The 15,210-nt window shown below is 38.8% G+C and overlaps 1 protein-coding gene across 15 annotated transcripts in view; it reads right to left on the reverse strand.

Moving 5' to 3' along the window:
• Window positions 1–15,210, reverse strand: part of LOC121075688 — a 231,188-nt gene that overhangs the window by 188,843 nt on the left and 27,135 nt on the right. For 9 of the 15 annotated variants that reach the window (XR_005823110.1, XR_005823120.1, XR_005823105.1 and 6 more), the window contains 4 exons: window positions 10,867–10,975; window positions 10,059–10,173; window positions 5,554–5,703; window positions 3,972–4,092 (listed from right to left, as the gene is read on the reverse strand). The exons of 2 other annotated variants lie outside the window; for them this stretch is intronic. The gene's annotated coding sequence lies outside the window, so the exon portion shown is untranslated. The remainder of the gene's footprint in view (window positions 1–3,971; window positions 4,093–5,553; window positions 5,704–10,058; window positions 10,174–10,866; window positions 10,976–15,210) is intronic. 4 more of the 15 variants (XR_005823111.1, XR_005823112.1, XR_005823108.1 and 1 more) reach the window with 4 other exon arrangements.

Raw genomic sequence — 15,210 nt, forward strand, 5'->3', positions numbered from 1 at the left:
AATAAGACCAGGGAGAGTAAGTGATTACAATTCTTTTCTTCCCTCTCACTTTGCCAGATTGTACTATTAACATGTAATTAGGAGTCTAATTTTTAGTTAGGTATTTAAAAAACCCTGAAGCAAAGAGTTTTAAATTATTAATGAGCCATTTTTTAAAAAGCAAACTGAAATAAGTGTACCCTCTTCTCCACATATTTAATGATTATAATGGTTTAACACATTATTCATTCATTACTAAAGAGAAGTTTGCAGAGAAAGGCAATATTTTGTTTAATTAGAAGTACTAAACTTCCCTTATAGCCATGATGGTCTACAGCTACGAAAACTGTCTTCACTAAGTATCAGGATTAAACTGCACAGAGGAGTATATTTTTCAAATGCAGGAAGGTGCCAACAGGCCTGTAGAGGTGTTTTTTCACCATAGTTGGTGCCAGAGGTGTTAGAAAGATCTTGCTGTCAAATACGTGCCTGTTAGAGCACTTAATCACAAACACGGTTAGAGACACAGGTGTACCACAAAGGACATTCATTCATACAATCCTAAGAGGCTGTTCCTTGTTTGCTATCCCATAATGAATTTGGCAGCTAACTTCTTTTTTGATTCTAGTGACAGCAGGCAATTTTACCACAGAGGGAGGACCTACAAAGTCAACTGATGCCTGCTCAGCAGGACTGGGCCCATTAAGGACAGTGATCCATGAAGTGCAAAATGTTTCAGCCTGTGAGTACAACACAGGGTTGTGAGCTGAGGTAGGTACTTCTCATGCCCAGAAGATTCCTTATTTGTTTAAAGCACACAGCACTTCTTCCTCTCAATCTATGCAAGTCTCCTTGCAAAGACCCACCAGCTTGGGTGAGATTAATGAAACCTCACTTCTTCATGAGGCCACCACCTGTAGATACACTGCAGATACCAGTTTTCATTAACAGGGGTTTCAGGGCATTTAACAAAATACAGAGTAGCCCCCTTTTAACCTGTATGTTTCCAGGCTGAAAGCTGTCCATGGTGAATCCACAGAGTTTGTTCCGTACCCTGACACTGTGTTCAGAAATATGTAGAAGATAATAAAGAATGTCTGTTTCACCAGCATCTCTTCACAAAGTTTTATTTAAGCAATACAGACCAACATCTAGGTTACTGTACTTCCAATTGTACCAAAATCACGTCTTTTAATTAAAAAGTGAAATAGCAGCAGCAAGAAATAGAAAGCTTGTGAATAAAGCACAACGCATACATCCAACCATGTTGGACACAACTAGTCTGCCTCCTTTTGCAGCATTTGCCTGACTTCTGGCAGCTCCTTAAAGCATTTCTTGGCCCCTTGAATGAGTTCTGCTAGGGGATTATTTCCACATCTGCTTCTCTATGAGGCCCCTGATATTAAATCCCAAAAGTTCTCCTATCATAACAGGAAGAAAATGGAGAAAACTCATCTATTCATATCCATAATGACTATAACTTAGTAAAGAACAGCTATTAGCATAAGGGTCCCCAGCTAAGTTAACAGACCCCTCTGTAAAATAGCTACTCCAAATTCAGGGCAGGTCTATGCCACAGAATCAGGGCCATGAACATTTTTATCTCAAGCTGCCTATAGGACCAGATGAGCATAAATCAGCCTAGTTTTCTTTCCATCTGGGATGCAGCATGTATACTTTGCAGATATTAGGGGATTTTCTTACAGCAGCACGCTTCCCCAAGTGTTCCCTTCACTTACAGTGCTCTACCAGCCAAAGTGGCCTTGCTAACAATCTTACAGCTGTTTACATTCTTAGAAGAAACAAGCCAAACTAAACTGTTTCCACTCATGCAAGCATAAGAACTAATTTTTAAGGTAGTACATTATGCTACAAAATTTACGAAGAAACTTCACATTAGGTTCCCCAAATCAATATAAAAATAATTTCAAAAAATTTTTTAGCCAGGATGTATACTTTGTTATGGGAACTGATTTTGAATCCATCTTTGGAATACACATCACAAGGTTCCACAGCAGTCTATCCTAAGAACAGGACAATCTGATGTTTTCTTTAAGAACCCAGCTGATGAAAAAGTAAGATTATTAATTGTGTAGGTACATCAAACTGGGAGCGATTGCCAATATGCTGGAGGATAGAAATAGAATTCAAAATTATCTTGAAGTGAAAGATAGGTCTGAAAAAGAAGGATGCAATTCAACTGGGAAAGAGCAGGTTAGTGCACTGAGGCAAAGAATGTCAGCTAGAAAAGCACAAAGCGGGAATAAATGTGTAAAAAGGCCACAGATTAAGTTTGAGTAAAAGGATCTCAAGCTCCAGATACCTCTGAACTTGTAACACCCCCTGCCATAATGCCTAAAACTGACAAACAAGCTAAACCTCAAAGCAAGCCATGCAGAGTAGATCAGTAGCCATCCCCACCTGCCCAATGACACTTTAAAGCATTAGGTTGTCAACATGATCAAGCATGAAAATCCCTTAAGTCACAGACTTCAGTTGTGAAACATTTGGAGATTTAAAAGTGGTTGTACTTGGCTTCTTCAGGAATACAGTGCACAGCCTGCCTCTTTCAAAAACCTCCTCCTAGCGATCAAGGCTTCAAAGAGCAATTCATCTTTAATCCCCACAGATACGCAATATGAGAAAATTGTAAGCCATATAGCAGCAGTAAGAAAATAAAGCTGGCATAAACAAACTCGTAAGTGAATCTCTAGTCTGGGTCTGATCCTACTACGATGGTGAGGCATGTGATAAGAGACATGAGGTGCTACTTAAGGACAAGGGTCTATCATGGTTTTTTCTTCCAACTGCATTTAAAAAATTTAAGTATACTAGCATTTTTTTGCTTCTTCACTTTCTGTGAAGAAATGTACCATAAGAAAAACAACCTGACTTGCATAATGATTTTTTGTGTGGTGACAATTCCAGTAAAGAAGTGGGATTCCTAGTAAACAGGAATTAAGGATGGAGCAATGATCTATTCATCTCATTGTGTGGGTGTTTGAGATCAGCACAAGATGTCATCTCTCTTCACTGCTCCCATAGCTCAGCACCACATAAGCACTCCTTCTCCCCTTGTTTGCCCCCAGAAGAGCAGCTCATACTATAAGCATGTACGAAATCTTGTTCTTTGAAAGATAAGCAGGTAAATTATTAAGCATTAATTAGTAGACATTTACATTACTTCTTTTCTCTTGTTCACAGCTTCCATGGATTTACAGGACTTGCACCATGCTTGCACAATGCATAACCTGGCTCATATAAAGAAGAATGGGTAGGATGCCCCCCGTCACACCCATTCTAAGTTCAGGCCCATCCTCCTCACTTATCATAGTGGTATCCTGCTGTCCTTACTTTCAATTTACGCTAGCTTGAAACAGCTTCAGTGACGCTGTATCTTTGCTTCATTTTCCCCCTAAGTAAATGCCAGGAAATAAAGTCACTAATTTGTCAGAAGTCTGGATTTCAAAATCATACTCATCACCTCCTCACAAAGAATTATTTTTCCTGTAATCGGTGCCAAGTAATTCCTAGGAACATTAGTACAGAGGCTCATTGGGATTCATATGTGAATGCAATGTTTAATAATTTAGTTAGAGAACACTGTCATCTCTGTAAATGTTTCCTGAAGTCCTTGATTATTAACGTTTATGTTATTGCAATTAATGATGAGCATTCTTGAGGGTTTTGCTGAGATAAACATGACCTGTTTAAGCAAATTACTCCCCAAAAGCACAGATTTCAGTGTTTTGTTGTTGTTGTTGCTTGATTGTTGTTGTGTGTTTTTGTTTGTTTGTTTTTGTCCTACAGATGTTTGTCTTGGCACTGGTCAACCCACTCCTCGTTTTCTGGCCGCAGTGGTGATCCAGAGTATCTGCTTTCAGTTATTCGACACAGACACATGTATAACATTGTAAATTCACTGGGAATCACAAAACTGTGTTACCAGCTTTGAAAGGTTAGATAGAGCAATCAAATATAATCTGCTTTACTAGCTGTTGAAGGAATTCCACCATTCTGGGAGGTTGCTCTGGACTTGCACCAGCTCAGCAAAATGTTGATTCCCTGCAATAGCAGCTATTGCATTTTCTTGAGTGAAGATCATTCCTATCTCTTAAAAAAAAAAAAAAAAAAAAAAAAAAAAAGATCAGCAAGCTCATAATTAAAAAATGAATACTTGCTTAAGTCTTTTCAGGACTGAAGCAGCTACACGTGCTCACCCAGGCTCATACTCCTGGCTACCTAGGGAAAAGAAGTATAACCTATACATGTACACTTGTTGTGGGGGGAAAAAAACGTGAGGCTTATTACAGTGGTTACTAAAGTTCATCGTTCTTCAAACTATGACTCATGCTTTAAGCTGAAATTTATTACAGACATTAGTCTGGTCAAATAGTAAAAGGTACAATGCAAGACAGCTGTTTGACTTTTACTGATTTTAATATCACAACATACAGTGCGGGGAAGCTGATTTCCCTGAAACACTGGTGTTTAATGACATCATGGGCATAGCTAGCAGTTCTCTATGGAAAGGTCCCAGCCCTTCCCCCCTTTCAAATCCTTAGAACAATTTTAACAGAGCAAATATCACATACAGCATTTGGACTCATAAGAGCCTCTAAAATGTCAGAGATATCAAAAGAAACCCAATGAAAAAGATCTATTGGAAAATAGACATTAGGAGGCAGATGAAAAGAACACATTTGCACGCCCCCAGACAGAGCTGTGAAGCAACCTCCTTCTCTTATCAATGTCATCATAACAATGACCTCAAGCTGCACCAGGGGAGGTTTAGATCGGACATTAGGAGGAATTTCTTCACAGATGGTCAAGCACTGGAACAGGTTGCCCTGCAAAGTGATGGAGTCACAACCCCTGGAGGTATTTAAGAGAAACATGGACTTGACACTAAGGGACATGGTTTAGTGATGGGACTTGGTAGGTCAGGTTGATAGCTGGACTTGATTTTGAAGGTCTTTTCCAGTCTAGCTGATTCTATGAAATGACTGGCACATGCAAAGAAACGCTATCACCAACTGGACCTTTAGCTCTCAAACTGATAAAATTTACCTCTAACCAGATAAGTTTTGGTAGCCTACACTATCCAAGAAACTGGCATCTAGATTAATTCGTAGCAATGAAACAGTCACCCAAATGTGGGACTGAGTAAGGTCACTATTAGTGGCCTACATGCTTTTTAGATGTAATGTTAACAGGTCTATAGTCCTCTTCATAACATTTTATAACAAAGAGATGCAGCTTTGTAAAAACAAAAGTGCAGCTACAAATATAAATAAGAACGTTTAAAGAAAATAAACTGTTGTTTCTGAACTCACCCCCACAGTTTGTCAGCTCACAGACTTTGCATCCAACCTGTTGTCAATAATTAAGACCAGACTGTTCTGAAGACAGCCAGGGGGCTGCTAACTAAAATGAAACTACAGAGGGATTTGACAGACAAGCTCTAGCATATCATGCTGTCACAGTTTTTAACCTTAATTCACCCAGCTGTCCACCCATCTTTAGACAGTCAACAGGAAGGAATGCATCCATGCATCTCAATAGTTTCATTACATGTTTTGATGTCTTTGGTTCACAATTTTGAAGTCTGCTCAGTGGCCCACTGCATTTTGTCCTGAAATCTATACAGGAACTCACTGGCTTCAAGTGAGACAGGAACAGGGCACAAACTTCTGATGTTATCATCACAGGAGTTGTCCACAGCTGCAGAGAGAAAGGACAATTTTGCTGCACTGCTGATTTATTCTCTCCTCATTTGCACGGCTGCCACCCTGCATGCTTAGCAAGAGTAAAGTCATTATATGCAGCTTCCACACAAACTTTACTAATGGAGTAAGAGACTTGTCACCCCAAACTTCAGCTGTCTCAGTAATTACTATGTTCTCCAGTAGAAATAATTGGATATTATTGATCAGAGAATAACAAATTAGCATCATTGTTGCACATGAAATGCCTTCAAACAGTAAGTATTCCTTTAAGATTTTATTCTTCACAGCTAAAAACAGCAATTTAACAGCTACAGTTACTGGATTTCCCAAGAAGGCTCTTAAAGCTAATGCTTTTCTGAATATTTAAACACATGCTTTCCATTGCAACTCAACACATGGTGGGCTCTAAGAATTCACTTTCAACACTGTTTAGGACTCAGCTTTGTTGGCAACCTGTTTGGAATCATATACAGCAGTTAGTAACGCTGTACTCCAGTAACCATGTCATTTTAACTCCATCGGTCATTATGCTCGCTCAGCAACACGCACTTCCTAGGTGGCTACTGCAGAGCTCAGTGCTTGGATCCAAGTTACTGCGACACAGTTTAATAATGCACCGTGTCCTGCTGCTTATGCACTCAGCGTGATGCTCAAATACGAGCAACTGTGCAGAGGTGAAATAGGCACAGATTAAAACACAAATAACTCTGGTTTTGGTGTTTGGCCTTAGATAGCAACCGAACCTTTGAGGTTCAACTACATTTTGTTTATCATTTCTGTCCCAGCATTCATAGCTCACTTCTGTGCATATCTACACCTGCTGCTTCAAGTGGTTAAGGAAAATGAAAGCTTTGAATGAGAGTCTATGCATACAGGATTATGTCCTGGTTGCCACTCTGCCTTTGTTTCATCCCTGTGGTTTTGCACTCCTTACCCAATCTAGTGTGTTTATTATTACAGAAGCTGCAGGATCTACCTTAATATTTCAAGAGAGCATGACTAAAACATTCACTGTAGTACTTTAAATTAAGAACAGCCTAAATGCAGGAGCCTAGCTGCACAAAAATGTAGCCATCCAAAGAGTTAATAATGCAGTCACTACGTTCCTGTAACAGAGGAAGCACATTCACAGAAAATGAGAGTCTATCTCTTGATGACGCACTACACAAACAACGTTACACTCACGCACTAGTCACATTTGTAAGATTCCTTGTGTTAGTAGGAGAGTTCAAGGCTGCTAACAATGGATATTTCCTAAAGGTCTCTCCTCCTGAGTCTTAGATGCATACAGACACGCACACTCAGAATTGAGCAATTCATCCAGTGATGTTTCTCATTAATTTCATCCTAAAACTGGCTCATGAGAAAACACTGGAGTGGAATGTGAGGGCTACAACTGTGAGGAACATCCTGATACTCATGATAAATTCATAACCTATATTCATAACCTAGTGATGTGAAATAAACTAACCTTTTTCTTTCAAGGAAAGGGAGAGGGAGAGAAGACAAGACACTCACAGGCATGGCATGTATATATTTCTGGAAATGTTTAAAAATGAAAAATGAACAAAAATGTGTAGGCAATTGCATAAGACCATTAAAATGGTGTAACATAAAACATGAATGAGAAGTCAACAAAACTCTGAAAATATAGAAAATATCATAGAAAATCAGCCTAAATGGTGAGAGACTCCAGTCAGCAGTATTTTACACAAGCTGAGAACCTGATCTGTTGCACTTGAAGTTCTGGGATCAAAAAAAACCTATTATGGGTACTGATTAAGAGCCTCAAGATGTACCACATAAGTAACTGAGTGAATGAATCCAAAGCCTTATGCCTACTCTAACTCTAGTGAAAAAGCCAGAGGTGAAACTTATTAGAAATCATTATTTTTGTCCTATGAGTTTTCATGACTTGGGAAGTAAACCTGCAACACCTAAAAAGGTGTGTGTGTCCAGAATGCTGCGGGACATAAATGAAATTATTCTAACATTTCAGAATGGAATAAATCGTGTTTGTCAAGAAGGAAAGATTTTAACTTTGCTAACTTAATGAGAAATTCTCTCTACTGCATTGGATCTTGGAATCTTAGTTTGATGCTATTTGTCCATTCCTTCTGCCTGACTCAGGGTCACTAGACAGGACTATATATGGCTTTGCCATATTTGTAATACGACAGATTGCACCAAGCCAAAGCTAAGACACAATGCATAATGGATATTGTTGTTTAGAGAGAGAGCCCAGCCCTCAAAAGCTAGCAGGACTTTCAAGATAATCAAACTCTTTCCATGTGGTGCTCTAATACCCTCTTAATTTGGAGACTAGTTTGGTACCAAACTCCGCTTGTCTGATCTGCGAAGCCAAGTGTTCAGACTCCAGTCAGTCAGACCAAAGTATTTCTTTCCAGTTTTCATATCACAGAATTAGATAAAATGATTGCTAAGTATTTTCTCCCACTGCAAACTTTCATTATGCAAAAACTGTCAGAAATCTCCCTGCCAGCTATAAATTTAAGTTATATTTACTCCCACGATAATTTTAAAATATGGTAGGTAAACAAAGCAGATTCCATAAAAACCTAACATCTTGAATTATTTTATTCTTAAAGCAGCAGTAGTGGTAAAGATTTAATTGTAATTAATGTTCCAAAACATACAGATTGTCAATTTTGTACCCCTTCTAAATCCTATCGCATCTTTTACAGTGACTTAATGGGGTGTTTACAAATCTCTTCAGCATGAATTTTATCAAAGAAGTGATGCTCTTCACGAGATCTAAAACTACTCAAGCTTACTCAAATTAACATAAGACCTGGCTGAGGTTTTTGCCATGCAAAACCCTTCGCATTTTACTGCGGTTCATGTTTTAGATGTAGTGACTGAATACCAGTAAAGAGAGAACACAAACAAAGGTTTTTTATAAAAACATGGACATCACAGGACTGGTCTATTTCAGTTTCATTCTCACTGAATCTGGCCCCAAGCTAATCACCGCTTTGCTTCAGACTTCCACAGCTCCTCTCCATCCCTGTCTGAGCATCTCCTCCACCTTAAGCTCTACAGATCGGGGATACCATCAGTAGCTGGCACATGGCTGTATGACATTCAGCAGCTCCTGTGCCTTTCCCTTCGGCTTTCCTCTAGAGTAACCTTGCTTGATCATATCTCAGTTGCACTATGACATAATTCTTCAGAAGCTTGTACACTAACTGGGATGTCTGCTGAATCTGTCAAGAATTTATCTGTTGACTAATGGAGCTGTAGTTCCCACTTTCTCTCTTGTGGCATGTTGCAACCCCCCACATACCATTTATAGGATATAGGGAACCATCCCTAATTTAAACGTTAAAGTGACGTGGGTTATTCATATCCATGAACTATTCTTTCCTCTCCTTGAGAGTTGTCTTGCAAACGAGACACCAAGATTAAATTAGGGCCTCAAAATACTGCAGTAATCTGAAGAATACATAGTGCTGCAAATTCTCGCTCACCCCCCATCCTCCTGACACACCCACAGTATTCCTCCATAAGTTAATAAGTTCAATTTACTGTTCTTGCACATGTTTGTAGTGACTGTAATCACAACTCATGTATTAGCAGTTTGCTGAGACTATAAAGATTAAACCATTAATCAGAACAAAACAGATGACCAATAGCGAGCATTTCAATAATGATCTGAATCTCCACTATGAATAGCTCAATCAGAAAGATTTGTTTCTGTAAAGTAGTGGTTGAACACTTCCAAATTGCTAATATATTTCTGAAGTTATATCAAAAATGGAGTCAATCTACTGTATTATTTGCAGTTAAAAGCTTTATTTTATTTTAAAATAAAAAAAAAATCAGGATTCTTGCTCTTTATTCAAGAGTTCCACTTTGGAAAAGAGCTTGTTTGTGGGCACAGATTTCAGTACAAATTAAGAACAGATCTTCAACAGGGAAATACTATAGAGAGAAAAAAACTCAATATAAGTACTAGATATGATCCAATGCTGATAGGAAACAGCAGAATGACCCACCCTATGTACACCTCCTTTTGATCTCAGATGGAGCAAATCCATTTGATTTCACTGCAATTGAAAGCTTACTGTCTCGAAGTATTTGGTTTATAGCCCAAATTCCCAATCCTCTAACAGATTTATGAAGTATTGTCAACCTTGGCTACAGTTTCTGTTCATCCATTAGTTTGCACCTACCAGGAAAAAAAAACACAGTGCTCTTGAAGTGGCATCCAGACAAAAGCAGAGGTCAGAAACTATTTGTAAATATGAAAGCAGTACAGAAAGCATCACTATGGGAGGTGTGGAGTGACAGAAAAACAACCATATACAACATTCATCAAGACAGTACCTTAAACAGGGTAAAGAAAGGAATTTGTCTTGGTAAAAACATGAAGGAAGAAGAATGTAAAGTAAATATCCATAAACTAAGCCATGATGACAAGATCTGGACCTTGGAAAATAACCTGTTTGAGAAAAAGTACATCAGAGCATGACTTCTGCTAAAATCCAGAGTCAAGATTTACAAATCAGTCTCATAAATCAGTCCATTTTTATTAATAAAATAGATATTTACATCCAAAGTGTAAAGTACTGAGTTTCTAACCATCTGTATGACAGCAATGCTACTTATAAATCAGGTACATGAACTATCCATTATTTCCTACACTTATAAATCAGCCATACTCACAAAGCAGTTGCCTGACTGGGAAATGATTTTCTTGATTAATAAATCAGGTGCCACAAGATACATAAATTACTGATACGTATCTTAAATCTTTTGACCACCAGGCACATTTCATAAATCAAACTCAATGTAAGTGTTCTTAAATGCTTAGTTATGAACAATTTAGCAAACCAATACCAACACAGAATCCCCTAATCCCCTATACTTCACACACATTAAAAGTCAAAGAATGCAGAAATCTTTGCTATCACATTCCAATACCTTCAGGGAATTTTACTTATTCCCCTTATCTGAACCGTTGTATTAAATATATTCATGATTTTTTTAATTGCCTTTATGAACCTGTTATACCTCCAGAAGTCATTCGGGGACTACTGTATTATGATACACATTCATTTCAGTAATAGTTAAAAACAAAGGGATTCAGTTTCTCTAAGGTGAGGGAGGATGTGGTATGATCAACTCTACTTACATGAGGTTCCCCCAGCAGAAAGGTGAGAAGCATTTCTTAAATTGACAGCTGTTCCTGTTACACTGCAGCCACTTAGCAGAATACACCCTCTGTTAGATTCAAGTAATTTCTAATAAATATAAAAACAAATATGGTTGTGGTGGAGGGCGTAAACACTTGCAACAAGACAATAGTAAACCCAAGTAAACTATATTTGGTATGCTACAGAAATGAGTGAAAGCGTCTTCACTGAAATTTATCAAAGTTTTGAGATTACCAAAACAATCTGCACAATGCAGAAGAGAATTTCTTTCAACAGATTTCTAGAAATCTAAAAGTTACATTCTCCAGAAGTTATGTTCTCAAAAGAGAAATAAAATTTCTAATAAAAAAAGAAACAAGGAGAAGTAGACATTACCTAATTCAGGAAAGAAACATCTTAGTTTGAGGTAAATTGTATGCTTTGACTGACTTGAAATTGTGTTCTTCCCACCTAATTTGGCCACTAAAATGGATAACTCAAAGGCTTATTATTGTACTAATACCCTAAAGGAGAAAGGCACAAAGGTTGTTATAGTTTTTTCTAGTTACTGACTGGAGCTACTGCGTGATAGAGCTCAGGTTTTGCAACTTTAGCATTTACTACTGCAAGAATGAATGGATGTGTTGGAGAGGAGTAGACAGAGTTACTCCTACAGGTGTCATCTGTAATAAAAACATGAACCAACTTCTGCTGCCTGTGTTATGCCAGCTGTAGGCAGCAGAATCCAGGCACAGAAGCTAGTGCTAAATTCATAGATGGTGGGAGAACAGATAGGTAATGAAAGAACAGATAGGAAGCAGATATCTGGGAAATAAGAGTTCACAGAAGAGCTAGTCATTAAGAACAACCAGGGTGTTTACCTCTACGGTTTCCGGAAAACGTGCATACCTTGAAACAGAAGAGCTATTTCACAGCAGGCTGCAGTAAAATAAACAGCAGACTTAACCAGGTACCAGCTGGCAGTAACAATGGTTAGCGATTAACCAATGCATTTCTCTGAAGTGCTCAAGAGTAACAGCTGAGGTTGCTTGTAGAGTTTTAGTTGTTATAATGGCCTGAGAAGTATTTTCCATGCTAACAACCAGGCTTAGGGCTAGCGCAAGCTCTTGTCCACATGGTAGACATGCTCATTTTTTTACTGCTCGAAGATAAGATGAGCCACAGCCGCACTGTGCCTGTGGCTCTGGCAGCCAGGAAGGAGACATGAGGGAACAACAGCCAGCCCCCTGGGGACTGAGGCAGATAGAAACTGGTCCCACTTTCCTCCCCCGATTTCTTTCCAGACCAACAGCCCTGGATGGTTTCAGCAGGGTCATGAAGCAGAGCACAACCAGAACAGAGCTGTCTACCTATGCTTGTAGAAAAACTGCAGTTTTCATCTGCTGCCCTGCACCTCTAAAGGGGCGAGTTTGCTTGAGCACTCTGTCATTTAGCCATGCAGGAGAAGGGTGCCTGCCCTGAAAGATTTTGCTGCAATGAGAAAATAATAGCTTGCAGAAAGTACAGCAGAATTAAAACATGGCAGTGCAACAAGCAACTCACAGAAGCCAAAATACAAAAAATTCTGCATGAACATAAGGGTTTTTGTTTGTTTGCTTCTGTTCATCTCTGAAGGTGATCAAACACTAGAGTGGGTTGCCCAGAGTGGCTGCAGTCTCCATCTGTGCAGATACTCAAAATCCAACTGGACAAAGTCCTAGGTAATCCGGTCTGGCTGACCATGCTTAGGCAGGCAGCTGGAGGACTTGAAAAACCCACCACTGACAATTTGAGGGAAATCCTTCATTAGCACATGAATGATTTTGAGGCTGACTCAACATTTTGAGTAAATCTCACCTATTAGCTGATTACTCACATTCCGACAACAGTAAGAGTCGGAATTTTGCATAAGTTCATCCATATGTACTTATTAACACATTAAAGAACACATTAAACGATAAAGAGTTTAGCGATGAAGAGTTTTTGGAAGAATATATGAGTCACTCAATCACAGGCTTCTGTGGATTCAGGTTGAACAATTACGTACTATGAACTCAGCATTGTACAAAAACTTTTGTCATAGGCATATCCTTGAGAAAGATGTTCTAAGCCTTATGCTTACCACTGGCTCTCTAGACAGATGTTTAAAACTATATGATGATTTTGAAAGACAATAGTCTTGGGCCTGAACCAAATATGTGTTTTATAATTTCTTCAAATTGTTTTAAGACAGGACGTGAGCTCTTGCCAAATGCATAACTGCAGCTACATGCGCCTACATAGGAGCTGCAGTTCTACTTCATTATTGCAAAGTATTTTGCAGTACCTTGAGTACAAAAGGCATCATACAGGAAAGTATTCTCTCCTAGCTAAATATCTCACAGAAATATTACCTCTGTGAAACTGACCTTCCCCACCACCACCACCCCGACAGGTACATTTCCATCACCTTTTCTAAGCCAGTCCAGTTCTATCACTTCTTTTTCAACCCTTTGAAGGTTTTGTTTGTAATGTGCTCATAAGATACATAATACTAAAGTATTGGATACAGTCTGTGACCCTCCCAACTTTCCCTTGTGCAGAAGGTCAGACTTGCAGCATCTATCAGCATACAGATCTAAACACAAAGCAGCTCCCACTGGTACTCCTCAACATGCAAGGAACAACATCCTAAACCAGGTCACCTGTTACACTGCTCACAAATTCAACAATTCAGCCCAGCAGAAAGAGACCTTGACCTAAAGACCATAGCTCAAAAGACCTCAGCTGTGAAAAACAGTCAATTGGCATGGCATTTCTTCCAAGTGCTGTTCAGAACAGGTCCATGGCAAGTCTGCAGTGCAAACTTTACCCTGCCACGCAGAGTCTCAGCCCCTAGCATAAACTATAGTCTTATTTAGAGCTGTAAGTATTGAAAGCTCAAGAGGTACATTCACTTAAAAGGAAATTCTTCTTTTCCCCTAGTAGCCAGCACACAGCTAATGCATTTCTTCAACTTTCTTTTTCCTCCCCCAGAGAGCTAATGAAGCTTAATGGTTCATCAGAACACTGAATGGTTTGTCTGCACAGATCTGATTTTCACCTTTACATTAGTGGCAAATGAAAAGTCCACAGATATTGCCAGAGGAAAAGTATTGAAAGAAGTGATTTTACCATTGTTAGTTTTAAATTTGATTATACACACTAGAAATTGTTGCAAGAACCACCCTAAAAGAACATCTGTCAAAATGAGGAAAAAAACACATTAAAAATGTGAATGTTTTGAGACCTTGGAAATTTCCCAGGGGAAACTATTGGAAGTAACTAGAAGAATGAGAATACAATATGTGAAAGTTTGAATTGGGGTTTTAAGCCGAATTCTCCACCAAAATAAGGAGGTGTTTTAATGTGGCCCATTATGAGGAATAGAGTGTCAAACTGTGCCTCCAGCTTCAGAGGAAGACAGAAGTGCATTTCAGGTTGTTCGAGCCCTGGGTTTCTATTCTGGTCCTTCTTCAGGAAAAGGTTTTGTATAAAAAAATAACTGAGTGCAGCTATCAAGCTGTTTGCTACAGTGATGCTACAAAACAAAACAAAGGAAAATTAGAAACTGCATCTGAATTCCCAGACAAAGGTGAGATAGTAGCATATCAGCACGTTCAGAACTTTCCTTACACAGGAAAGAAGGCCACATCTAAAAGACCCACCATCATATCTATGATGCCTTAGGACCAGATTCTGATCTTACTCAGTATTGAAAAACACCTCCTAGTTTCACAAGTATTTAATTCCCTTAGAACAGAATGCTAGCAGAATAAGAAACAGGTTCTATCCAAATATTTGTGCAGAAATTCATCATTGTATTCTCTCCAACACAGAAAAGGGGGCATCAGTTTGAAAGTTAGTTCTTCCAGAGAAACTAGCGCAGCATTTCATCATTTGTAGCAGTTTGCAGCTATGAAGATAACATTCTAGTTTCAACTATCAAAAGATAAAAGTGATTAATGGGGACAAGGTTTAATGAGAGACTTTGTCCCAAGATCCAGCCATTATGCACCATTTCTGTGGCCATGATGCATTCTCTCAACGCAGTGAGAAAACAGGCTACTACCAGTATATTACTACTTCTTTCTTAAAAGTGGATAGGTAATTGCTAGAGCAGGTTAGTTCTGAAACGTGAAATCCAGAAGAATTCAAAGAGCAGGTGACGTAAGTTTGCTGAGCAGAGATATTTTAAGAAACAGACAAAAAAAACTACGAATTGGTCTTCCTTCTTGTGTTTTGTGCCAGATAAGACTGTTCTCCGCTGCCAGCAGCATTCTACCAAAACGCAACTGAAATATCTACCACTGGATAATAATATC

This window comes from Cygnus olor, chromosome 1 (genome assembly GCF_009769625.2).
Source record: "Cygnus olor isolate bCygOlo1 chromosome 1, bCygOlo1.pri.v2, whole genome shotgun sequence".
Classification (NCBI taxonomy): domain Eukaryota; kingdom Metazoa; phylum Chordata; class Aves; order Anseriformes; family Anatidae; genus Cygnus; species Cygnus olor.